The 12,341-nt window shown below is 43.2% G+C and overlaps 1 protein-coding gene across 1 annotated transcript in view; it reads left to right on the top strand.

Moving 5' to 3' along the window:
- Positions 1–2,378: 2,378 nt before the first annotated feature.
- The window catches only part of BICRA (BRD4 interacting chromatin remodeling complex associated protein), a 593,087-nt gene continuing 583,124 nt past the window's right edge, over positions 2,379–12,341 (top strand). The window contains exon 1 of the mRNA XM_086938677.1: positions 2,379–2,497. The gene's annotated coding sequence lies outside the window, so the exon portion shown is untranslated. The remainder of the gene's footprint in view (positions 2,498–12,341) is intronic.

The following is a 12,341-nucleotide window of genomic DNA, read 5'->3' as shown; positions in this document are numbered from 1 at the left end:
GTCGGGGATTCGCCTTGTGGTTGGCCTCCTGGCTTCACTGAGCTCTCGTCAGATCGGTCTAGTGCTTCTTCTTCTTCCGTCTCCTTAGACGCCTTCGCTCTCACTCCTCCGTCGCCTGTCGGTGTAGAACACACCGGTTCCTCTTTCCTCGCGTCTTTTCCGTCCTCCAAGGAAGCTACGTCATCCGAGGGGGGCGTGAGCTGGGTTGAAGTCGGCCCAGTTAAAGAAACAGTGCTCAGATTCTTCGTTGTCTCTGTACACAGTCAGAATCTCTTTGCTCCACGCCCCGCCTTGCTGCATAGAGAGAGACGAAAGGCTCATGTTCAGGCTCTCGTCTGAGAGTGACCGCTTCACCCCGTCACAGGGTTTATGTGGGTTTTTTTTTTTTCAAACAGAAGTTTGGGACTTATTTAATCATACCGCATAGCACCACTGGAGTTTACCCTTTTGAGCGTCTCGCAAGAGAGCACCAAGATTGATTTTATGTCCTGATCGGTTGAAGGACCTGGTAAAGAAATTCAGCTCACGATCAAAAAGCAGTCTTGAACAGAGTATCTGACCAGCGAGCTTTGTGCAAGGCAAGGTCTGACAAAAAACAAAGTGAAATAAATTGAGATTAAAATTAGTGATTGGGTTTTAGTTAGGAAACCTTACAGAAAAAAAAATAACAATAAAGGGAATCCAAACACCATGTCTCTTATTCGAGTGCTGAAGCTATCCAAAGGTTCAGCATTCTTTTCGGGAAAGGGTTGGTGGAGTGAAAGGAGTTTAATAAAACTGAATGAAGGACAAGCACAGAAGATTCTGAAAGCACCTCACTATTGAATCCTCTTCTGATTCAGACACTGCTTGGTGGTTGGACAGTAATGAGGATAATGCTGCACAAGCACCTGGCAATAATACATTGCATGTTAATTCACCTGCTGGTTCTGATTCAGGTTCTCCGATTTCTAAAGGGACTCGTACTGCAGGTTCAGTGGTCTCCGTTTCTGGATTTCGGTCTGACATTGACTCTAACGTACATGAAAAATCACGCTTCCCATAACATAGTTCTAATGTTAATGTGGTTACATTTCCTGATAATTGCAGACTTGTTCGGTATGTTGCTATTCCTACAAGGTTTATGCACTTTTATTTGCACTAAAGAAACTTGCATAGTGTTTTATCTTTTGTTGTTTTTGTTTGTTTTGGTAACGGGGAATGTGACGTTATGCATACATTATTAGGATTTATTATAGGTATGCATACACGGTTGGTATTTATTATGCGTAATGTTTCACCGTGAGTATTTAATGTGTCATGTAATGTTAATGCAATGCTTCGCTCTCGCTTACCTACTTTTTGTTATTTTTTGTAATATGCCGACGCTCTGCATTCTGGAACTTGTATTTGTCGTGAGTTTCCAGGCGAGGCTTCTTTGAGGCAGCTGCTGCGGGACTCTCGTGGAAGAGGCTGCTGTCCCTTGAGTCTGAAGAATGAATAAAGTTCGTGTGAGCAAACGTCTTGGTTGCAGGATCTCTCCTTTGTAACATGCATCCTTGTTTTGAATCCGCACCTGCTTTTTCTGCTCTTAAACCTCAACTCCCTTCTATGGAATCGATTGCGTCTGTAACAAGGTGTTAAACCCGAACCTAAAAAGATGACACTTAAATAAGTGTATAACTGTAAAATTCGAAATAAAAGAAACAAAGTGATATAGGTGTTAATGCTATGATTGCCTCTATCGTTCACACAAATAACTTAATTTGATGGAAATGCCCCACTTATATACATTGCAACCGTTTACGATAGGAGAATCCGGTTTTTAACGCAAAAGTAGCTTATTCTATCCTATAGTTTAAAACTTCATCTACGTCAGTGCGAGGAAAGGGCAAAATAAATCCCCTCGGATGTTTCTTTTCGTCCTCTTATCTTTTCACACTACGGCACGTATTATCTTGCGAGCCCACGGTGCTGACTGCTCTATCATTCCTCAGTCATGTTCCCTCTCCTCCACACTATCACCCCTTTGCTTTCTGGCCACTTGTCAGACTGCCGCTTCCCTTACTCGTCCGATTCGTTGGCTTCCTTCTGTGTGCTGCCTTCTCCCCGCCTTGCTTTTAGTGTGCCCTCAGAGACTCCTCCCTTACAGCCTGGCTCCTCCCTTTCCACCAGTGTTGCTTCGACACCCTCTCTCCTCAGCAGTTCCGCCCATACCCGGAGACCCCTCCCCACACTACCACCTTTGGGACCCCCATCCCGTTAATAGCCCTTCGTGGGTTACCCCCCCTCCCCCGTACCCCTCTCCCCTTTAATTGTATGTGTCCAACCTTTATCCGGTTCTTTTCCCCTTCGATTTATCTGACCCCCCCCCCCCTTCCGTGACCCCCTCCGTGCCCCCCTCCTTTGTGCTTCTCCGAATCAGGCGCCGCCGCGGGCAGCCCCATCCCTGCCGCCGGGGTCCTGGCAGCCCGTGCAGAGAGACCCCGTGCTACCGCCGCCGCTCAGACACACTACGGTGAGTGCGGTAGATCGCCGTACACTGAGGGGCAGCCAGGGGTTGGGAGGGAGGGTTACCAGCTCCCACTCCCTCTGGGCGAGAAGGCCCCGCCTTCCTTGAGGGTATCAGGCAAGCCGGGAAAGAGGCCCCAGTGTACATACCGACACCACAAGGGGGGAGGGGGATGTCACGAGCAGTACTACCCTGCTAGCGAAGGCAGAGGACTGCAACCGAGGACCGTAGGGCTGGGACGGTGAACCATAAGTAGAAGGCGGCTGGGGGTTATAAGGCACGTCATGGTGGGAGACATGATTGGAGGAGTGTTTTTATTTTAAATGTAGAGATCGGTGCGTTCGGTACATCTCTGTCAGTGGCAAGACGGGTGTTAGAGGCAGCATACTCGAGAATCCTTTCTTGCGGGCTGGGATCACAATATCGAAGACCAAGTGAGGGTGCGAGTTCATGGACATTACAGTGGAGGACACATCAAAGGTGGGGACAGACACCCTGGTAGCAGACTGTTGGGTTGCGGGTGGGCATAGTAGACTTGGCGGTACAAGTCGAGAGAAGCAGATTAATAAATCTGGAGTGTACTGTATGAGACCCTCCCACCCCAATTGGCACATTGGCATGGAGGCTTTAGATTGCTAACTCCAGCAAGTCACACTGCAAGGTGGAAGATGAAGTTATAGGACACGGACACCTCATCCTGGAGGGCGGACTTGGGTCAGGGGGGAACCGTGAATGTCACAGCAGTACCCATCAAAATGAAAATATAAAGTGGCCAGCAGTTTGATTAACGACCTGCAACACCCGAGCCTTCAAAGTAACACAAGTGCCTAAGATCCGGCGGGCTTTAAGTATACTGTTTACATCGCATGTCCAATACCGCTGCCTGGTCTGCTTACTTGATGGCAGATGTAGGCTGAATGTTAACAGTTGGAAACGTGTGGCTTCTTTGCCGTCCATAACCCTCTGCGCTATTTGAAAATGTGTTTGTGCGTTACGTGGAATTTCGTATTTGTTTTGTGAATTCGTGAAATCCAGACTTGTCGAGTTTAGCAGTATCATCCTTTCTATTCCCACACGTCTAATCTTCACCTTTTCAGGAGGTCGCCATTCCCGATCTGCCCAGGAGCAGAGATGGACACTTATTTCAACAATCAACACTTGCAAGTGACTTTAGCCTTACCACACTCTCTCTGTTACAGTAGCTTACTTAAGCACCTTAGTGTTTATTATGGCTTACAATGTAACCTTTTTCTATCCCTCCATTAGCCAAGACCTTTTGAGTCTGCAAATATTGAATGTATTGTATACTTATATTTACTTTTAGCCAGCATACAACACAGGGCAATGCGCAAGCCCATCTCAGCCATTGGATAATATTTTGGTAATAGATGGTATTTCTCCGTTTTGCAAGGAGCAAATCGAAAACAAAGATCGGGGAGTACCATGACATTTTGTACCGTTTTTTTAGATCAACAAAATATTTTTGCGTTTAGCCAATTTTTTATTTTCATTGACGATGACCCGGCAGACTTGCCAATGCTTTTGTTTTATAGTGTTTGTCCTGTTGGAATAAGTCACTTTTGTCTATTTATTTTTGTAAATCATCAGGGATTTAAACAAATTTGATTGATTTCAGCCATGGTGAAATATGACGCACATGCAAAAGATCATTCTTTAAGAAACCACATTTACGTGTGGAGATAGAACAGTATTTGGATCATTAAAATATGTTTTTCTGTAGTATTTCTTTAATGCTCATCGGACTACGGCCCACCCCGCAATTCCCGCTTATGTCCTTTAAAGTAACACAGCCTATTATTGGCCACTTTGTCATTCTTCTTTTCCATGTAGAGTTGAATAAAACATATTAACAAACATAATAGTATTGGCATGTGCAGTGGGCGATCAATGTGCGCTTACACAAAAATGTTACTAATGTACAGCTGATGGGATTCAGGTCTCATATTCCCCAAACTTGTAATTTATAGCACTTTCAGGACTTAACTCGTCATTCAGTTCCTGCCATTATACCCAAGCCGTGAACCTGGGGTTTATGTTTACGTGTTTTTTTGTACAGTGTGTTCTTTTTATTTACATGGCCTATTGGTGCAGCTGAGTGGTAAACTAGTTTACTGTTTGTTGTAGGTTTCGCATGGGAAGGGCTCCACTATTGGTCTTCTTTGGTTACAGTGTGCACGTCTGTGTATTCATGGTTATTCTTTCTTTGTGTTCATGCATTCTCTGTTCCAGTTTTGGTGTGTGCTTAGTACTCCTGATAAACCGACATGGTCATTCCTGCTCCCTCCCCCGTCCATATATTTATTTACCTTCCCAGCCCAAAAGTGGGAGGAGACTTGGGCTAATGGATGTGCCATTGGCACACCCTCTTATATCTCTGTAGTGCTAGTGGACCTGTTGAAATGGCACAAGAGTATGGGTCTCTTTTGGTAACAGCGCATGACATTGTCTACTCCCATGGTGTATGCTGCCAACTTTTTAGACCTAATAATGCATGAGTAGTTGTTTTAATGTATCACCAGTTTTCTAGGCCCCCAAAAGTATGGGGCTGTGTTGTGGCATAGTTGTTGATACTGGATGCTGAATTCTTTGTTCATTCCAGGATTTCTGGAAGGAAAGAAGAGAGTGACAAGCTTGGCAGACTGCAGGGCTAGGGAAAGTGCATGAAACACTCCTATCCTTTTTGGGCTTGTCATCGCCCAGAATATCATTTTATTGTATTTGTTGCATGTTACATAGTAAATAGTAAATGGATCATGTGTTGCTGGATCAAGGACACAGGGAGATGGTCTAGTATTTACAAAGGCCTTGGTGTAAAACTTGAGTATCGTCTGAAACAAATGTACTTACAAACTGTTGTCGTGAACTTGAGACATGGTAGGCTGTGCACTGATATGCCTAGATGAGAAGGTGTTTAGTTTTCCTCAAGCGACAAAGTGTGGTGTCAAGTCTTGAATGATGGTATAGATTGTTCCAGAAGTTGTGGGCATAGAAGAATATTGCTTACTTATCTTCTCAGTTCTTGTCCTGTATCTCTGTTTTCATAAGGTTCGTGACCTGGGTGCGACCTAGGAAGTTTTTCCATTACATTTCAAATCTTTATTCGGATTTGAAATATCCATAAAAGCACAGATCATTTCATAATAAAAGGGGAATATAACCACCCATTAACATAGACATATTAAAAGCAGAATCATACATGACAATCAATTTAGATTAAAAACAAATATTTGCAGAAGGTCCTATAAATCAATTAAATATTATAAGCCAATTAACTATATAAAAACTGATCCCATGAAATTCATATTGAGCCTAACCACAACATTTACTAATGATTCAATAAAAATCGAACATCACGAGGTGCACATTAAATATCATGCACACACCGACAATTTTAAAAAGGTGCCTACACGAGCAATTAGCTCACCCCCTTCTAACTCATGGATTGTTAAGTAAGCTTCCTCTAGTTGTATAGGTCGAGTTCTCTTAAAAAATGGAATCAAGAACTGGTTGTTGTATAGGTTTTAAAATTTGCATAAAAAAGTGGAGTGTTGTCTTCCCACTCCTATCATCAAGTGGGAAAGGTAACTGATCTAGATTGGGAAGTTTTTCAGATATTCTGGGTTACTATTTAGTGTGACCTTGTCAAGTGATTTGAAGTTTGTGGATCTGTAAGTGGGATGTCTGTTAAAATCATGTACGGTGAGAAAAATATGGACCTCTTGGTGACCAGTGATTAGCATATGCAAGATCCCGGATAATAGCTTTAGGAGGAAGCGAATAGGTCAGGATGGACTCCAGAAGGTCACTAAGCAGACATCACTTGAACTTGGAGATGAAGGATTCTTCCAACTGGAAGGACCTGGACGCTGTCAGGAGGGGGTCTCATGGCATTTGCTCCTTTTTTGCAGAGATTGCCAGTCGTGGCAAAGAGAAACAACACAGTAGACAAGACTTGTCTCAACAGACATAGGGCTACTAGGGTGAGAAGTCTAACCAGTCTGGAACTTGAAATTACTGGAGGCACTAGTGGAAGTGAGCATGTGTAATGTTACATTGCTGATATTCACACTCAGTCCCTCCTGGCCCTAAAAACAAAGGTACATTTAAAGTTGATAAAAGTGTCAAGACACTAGGACAGACCTCCAAAATTCAGGATGTCTGATTGCCGTTTGAGTTACTGGCTTGGAAACACTGGTGAAACAACTCAGCCAATCCCTTACCCATTCACTTAGAATCATATTTCATGTATTTTCCTCAGAAAAGGGAAGATTATAACCTCCTGGAGGACCGCATAGGGTCCATTACCAACATCTGAAAAAACGCACTGCCAATCTCTCAAAACTTATTTCCTTCCAAATTTCTAAGATACGCTTACATTGTGTTCTGCTCCATCGGTCATGCACTACAAGCAACTAAATATGATGTCTCACCTAAAGATTATTTATTTATTTGTTAAGTTTATAAGGCGCACAGCTACCCAAAAAGGGTTTCCCGGCGCCAAGACGGAGCAAAACAGCAGAACAGAACCTAACGTAGATGTTACTGGTCAAATAGCCATGACATTTTTTGACAATATGTGCTTTTTCTGGTGTTTCCACACTAACAGTAATGCTTAGTGAAAGGTTATCCTGCACCAAAATGTGTTTTCTCTTAAATGCCATTTATGCTTATTAAAATGTTTCCACATTCCTACCGATGTTGCCACAAAGGTATTTTGGCACCTCAATCTACATACATTCATCCACAGTTCCAAAAGCATAACTATGCATGGATCTCCCGGTGCCAATCATCCAAATTGATACCTGTATGTGAGATTTCAATTTCTACATCCAAACATGCTGCACAACGTACACCCAACTACAAAGTACATATTCAGCTAACACAAGCCAGACCAGTTGGATTTGCCAGTGCTTTTTTTGATCTTATCATAATGCAATTTGAAAATTGAACACCCTGTGTCCGCTTAAAGCTTTTGTAAAGAACCACTCACTTCCATTACCATACACCGTTTACAGCCCCAGAAGCACTTGTGCTCACAAAGCATGGTATAGCATAAAGCATCGAACAATTCACAATAGCAGCAGTGGCAATAAAGAGCAAGAACACTTCATGCCTGTCCTATATTTCTGAGGTGCGTCTCCAAATCAGTCCCCACCGCAACAGGTACTGCTGCTATAAATGCAGATACAATCAAAACAAAAATATTGCACACACTCATTAAGTATTTGCTATATAAGATTCATGTCAAGAGAACCATATTTAATTTTAAAAGTCTTCATTTATTCGTCAATCCATTTTGAAATGAAAGCCGCCAATGCATTTCACTCCTTTTCTATAATGAAACTTCTTCAGGGCTAGTTTACGTTACAGGAGAAAGTCTCTCTTCAGCGATGGACTTTAGTCCACAATTGTAAGAATGTGTGTTTCAGGAGTTTTCTATTATCAAGCTGTATGTTGTAAAAGCACATAGTAAGTGGTGTATTCAAACACCCCGACCAGTGATAATCATGCACATGTAGAATGGAGTTTCTGCATAGCATTAACATGTTTTCTACTTTCTGGGTAAAGTACAACATGGATTTTTATGTATTTTTCCCCTGATTTTAATCGGAAGTGCTTTCTGGGCTCTCCCCTTACCTGCACAATAATTGGTTGAGCACCGCTGCTTGAGCGGGCCCGGTTCCGGGGTGGTCGAGGGTCTCCCGAGTTTGCCAATCGGGCGCCATCTTGGGAAGGGCATTGACGCTCTTTCAGCGTCATATTGAGTGTCCTGGTGGTGCACTTTGCTCCTCACCTGGAGGCACTACTTAAGGCGGTCCTTTTAGTGTTTGCACCTTGATAGGAATCATCTGCCAGGTGCTGGCAGCTCATTATAGCTTCTTGCGCAGCGTGGTGAGCGCGCTTCGCTTTTAAGTGCCCGTTTTGTATTTTTGTTCGTTTTATGTTACAGGTCGTGCAGAATTCCGCGGTGCGCGCCATTTTTGGCCTTCACAGGCGAGCCAGAGCGGCTGGTCTCTTACAGTCACTCCACTGGCTGCCTATCCGTAAGCGGATAATTTTCACGGCACTGACCCTGGCCCATAAAGCGCTCTTCGGTCTGGGAGCTAATATCTCCAACGTAGGCTTGCTTTTTATCGTCCTACCAGAGCACTGCGCTCTAACTCTCTGTCTCTTGCTGTGGTGCCTCGAGTCAGGAAGGCCCGGATTGGGGGGCGTTCCTTTGGTTTGAGAGCGCCCCAGCTCTGGAACACTCTGCCATTGGTCTTACGCTGCACCTCCAATCTGTTGTCTTTTAGGAGAGGCCTAAAAACTTGGCTTTTTACTCTTTAGTTGTGCTGTCTAGCTGTTCTCTGGATATCTGTGTTTGTTATGTTTTTCATGAGCTGCCACTATAAAGCGCCGGGACACTCCGTTGGAGTAGCCGTGCGCTATACAAAATAAAGTTAACATAACATAACATGGAACGTGTTGGTTGCTTACAGATTAGATCATAGCACTATGGCAACCTGCTTCTGCTAGGACAGAGTAGAGCCTTGAATCGGGCATAAGGGGCAGAAGAATCCACACCTGCTAACAGCAGGTTAGGGTAGAGCACCTTGCACACCTTGTAATGAAGCTTTCAGGATTAAGCACACCCGTTCCTACAAGGATTTGACACTGAACCGAAACCATCAGCTAACAGTAGATAAGTAGACATGAAAGTGGGAAAGTTTGGATTGAAAACAAATTGTCTTCCTGTGCTACTTAGTTATTAATTATACCTTGCAGCTGTTGTGTTTTCAAAGAGAGTAATTACTAAAGTTGTTTCACCCTGACTGCCAAGGATTGTAGAAGAAGGAAGCAACCAGGACCCCTGGATTACGGCATACTGAATTGTTCAGGAGCACTTGTGCCCCCTATCACCCACAATCCCTTTTTTGTCCCTGGGTGCCTATTTAATGACAGCTAGCACTCTGGCATTGTCTCAGTCTCCACCTTTAATCTGGAAACCTGCAACTGACATTGTCAGTCACCACCAATGCGGAGGTCTCTGGTGAGTGTAATGTGACGGAGCAGCGTGGTGTGTTGCATTGTGCTGTGCGAGGCTATGGGACCTGGTCTCAGGAGGGATTAAGACAGTCGGTTTGAAGGAGGCTCTCTATGTGGTTCGTTGACCAGGCTGCATCACTTTGCATGGTTCTGGGCTGTAGACCTCTGGTTTGGACTGTACTCTTACCACATTTGTTGTTCCCTAAAGGGGAGAACGTGGAAATGGAAAGTACCACATATATATTACCAACTAATATTAACTAAAAAAGAACCTATATGCAAGGCTCTGTGGCTTGATGCACTTCCGTGATTATTCAAATCCTAGCCCGACATTCTTGATACCAAGGGCTAAGTAGTAAATACTCAGTTTTCTCCGATCTAAGCCCTTAAAATATATTGGATTCAGCCCTTCTTGAAAGGTTATCAGAGTGTCAGCCTTTCAAGAAACTCTCTCATCTACGATGAGTGCAGAGCAATCTCAAGCAGAAGAGTTGATCCTGAACCAAAACTCTTTGGTTCTTCTGACATCTAATCTGGCTGCCTTTCATCATGAGCTCAACGAGAACTAAGACACGATTGATCAGATTTGGGAAAATGCCCTACAAGATCCAGCCAAGATAGAAACGTACCCCATGCCCACACCACCAGATGAATATTTGATGGCTCTCAATAACTAATCAACAGGTATGAGGATCCAGCCTCTTGATGACATTTTTCAAGAAGAATACCAAACTTTCTCGTTAACCCTTACTAAAGTACAAGACCATTGCGGAACGGCAATGGACCCAATTGACATATTGCCAACATTACCAGATGAAATCCAGAGCGCTTTTCTCACCTCAGTCAATGAAATCAAGAGACCGGGACAGAATAATGGTAAGAACAGAAGCATAAAGTAGCTTCCTACTTTAAAGAAAAAGCAGAAATATTTATAGAATTGCGCGAAACATACATCCTCAATGGAAATCTTGCAGTAAACTGTGTGGGAGAGCTACCAAAAAATACAACCTAGTTCCTACAAGGGACTAGTAGTCCAGACATTGAGGTGAACCCAAACCAGTATACCCACAGCACCACAATAGTAGTGAAAGAACAGTGCCAAGGAAAAGAAAAATGAGATTGTCTAGGCTCATATACACAAGGCCCTTCCAACAAATCGTCATCTACAAAATGTTTAACTTTGCAGGTTCATCACCTAATCAACAGTGCAACAATCAATCCTCGGCCCCATAAACTTGTCATGGCTGAGAGATTCAGTGCAGCATCCTCATGAGCCAAATTCCTCAACCTATGATTCCATATAGAAATTATGAGATAAACAAAATAAACATATTTACGTCTTTGGACTTCTCCCCTTCTGCGAATCACCCTTGAGTAACACATTGCCCAGCCACCAGATATTTAAAATTACTCCAAAATAATCTTACTGAGCTTAAATATTAACAAACCGGATCAAAGGCAGTGTAATAAGCCATACAAGACCCCGAATTATAGATGCCATCACCAATGCATCATGACACTGTTTAGATGGAAGATGAAACCCTGGACTTGCATGACACTGTGATTGAGCCCAGTGTAGCCACAATTGACATAAGAATGGGATGGATGGAGTAGGCTCAATGAAAGTTCGTGAGCCAGAGTAAGTTAATTAGAACTTTAATTGCATAGCACTCTTGTCTAAAATAAGCAACGTGTCCAAAGTAGTTTAAATAATCCTAGATAACTGCACAAATTCAATAAAGACTGCCCTCCAGATCCCTAGGCCAACTAAAGCCAGACAGTGCTGCAGATACAGAGCTCGGGACATCTACTGTCGAAATAATGGAGGAAATAATTTGAACAACACAACCTCACCACAGATTCAACAATTCCCTACAATCCGAGAGCCTACCATGCCCTAAAATCAAGACTGATAAATAAAAATAAATAAATGGCATAGGTGGAAAAAAGGAATACAAAGTTGCCTTTTTATTCTAAGGCAAGTTTGACTAAGCACGAACTTGACTATCCAACCCAACAGACAATAATACAGTGATTAGGAGGGGATGGTCAACCTTAGTTAACTGTCTATTTGATTGCCCAGCCACATATTTTCTGAGGTTTTTTTTGCAGACTCAAAACTAATATACAATTGTTTTCAGCAGCAGCACCACAGTAGTCTATACCTCTATACCAGTTGCTTGCTAACTTGTGGTAGACTGTCTCTTCAGCATACCCGGCAATGCCTCTTTTAGCTACCATAAGTCCAACTCTTGCCGGGGTTCTCTGAACCCTGCCCTTCGGTCATCCCTCCATGATTCCCAAAAGCACCACCTTATGATTTGAGTAAAGAGGAGTACCAATAATGTTCTTGAGGAACATGTGTAATTCTCTCCAGAATCTCCGAATAGTGGGATAAAATATACGTGTATCCCCTCTGTAGCTACCACAAACGCCTACCCATCCTCCACAGAACATGTGGGCTTTAGTAGGTCCTATGGAAGTAATTAAATCCGATTAGTCTAAGGATGGAAGTTATAACCAATATCCTGGCAGTCATTTCAGATTCCTGTAATTTCTCTATTCATTTCTTGCAAGTGGTCCATGTGCTCAAAAGATGGTCCGTAGTATTAAGAATCAGTGCTCTGTACACCTACAAATCCCTTTACAACCCAATGGATTCAACATGAGTGTCGCCTCAAGTGGGTTGAAATCCGGGACTTCCTCAGGTGCTGCCTTTTGGGCAGGGCAGTGTTGGAAATATTTGTAGATTGGGAATGATGCAACTGCAAGTCATATTTCAGTGCAGTTGTAAAAATGA

The sequence above is a fragment of the Lissotriton vulgaris genome, chromosome 9, assembly GCF_964263255.1.
Source record: "Lissotriton vulgaris chromosome 9, aLisVul1.2, whole genome shotgun sequence".
In the NCBI taxonomy this organism is placed as follows: domain Eukaryota; kingdom Metazoa; phylum Chordata; class Amphibia; order Caudata; family Salamandridae; genus Lissotriton; species Lissotriton vulgaris.
This window is presented reverse-complemented; position numbering and strand designations above follow the sequence as displayed.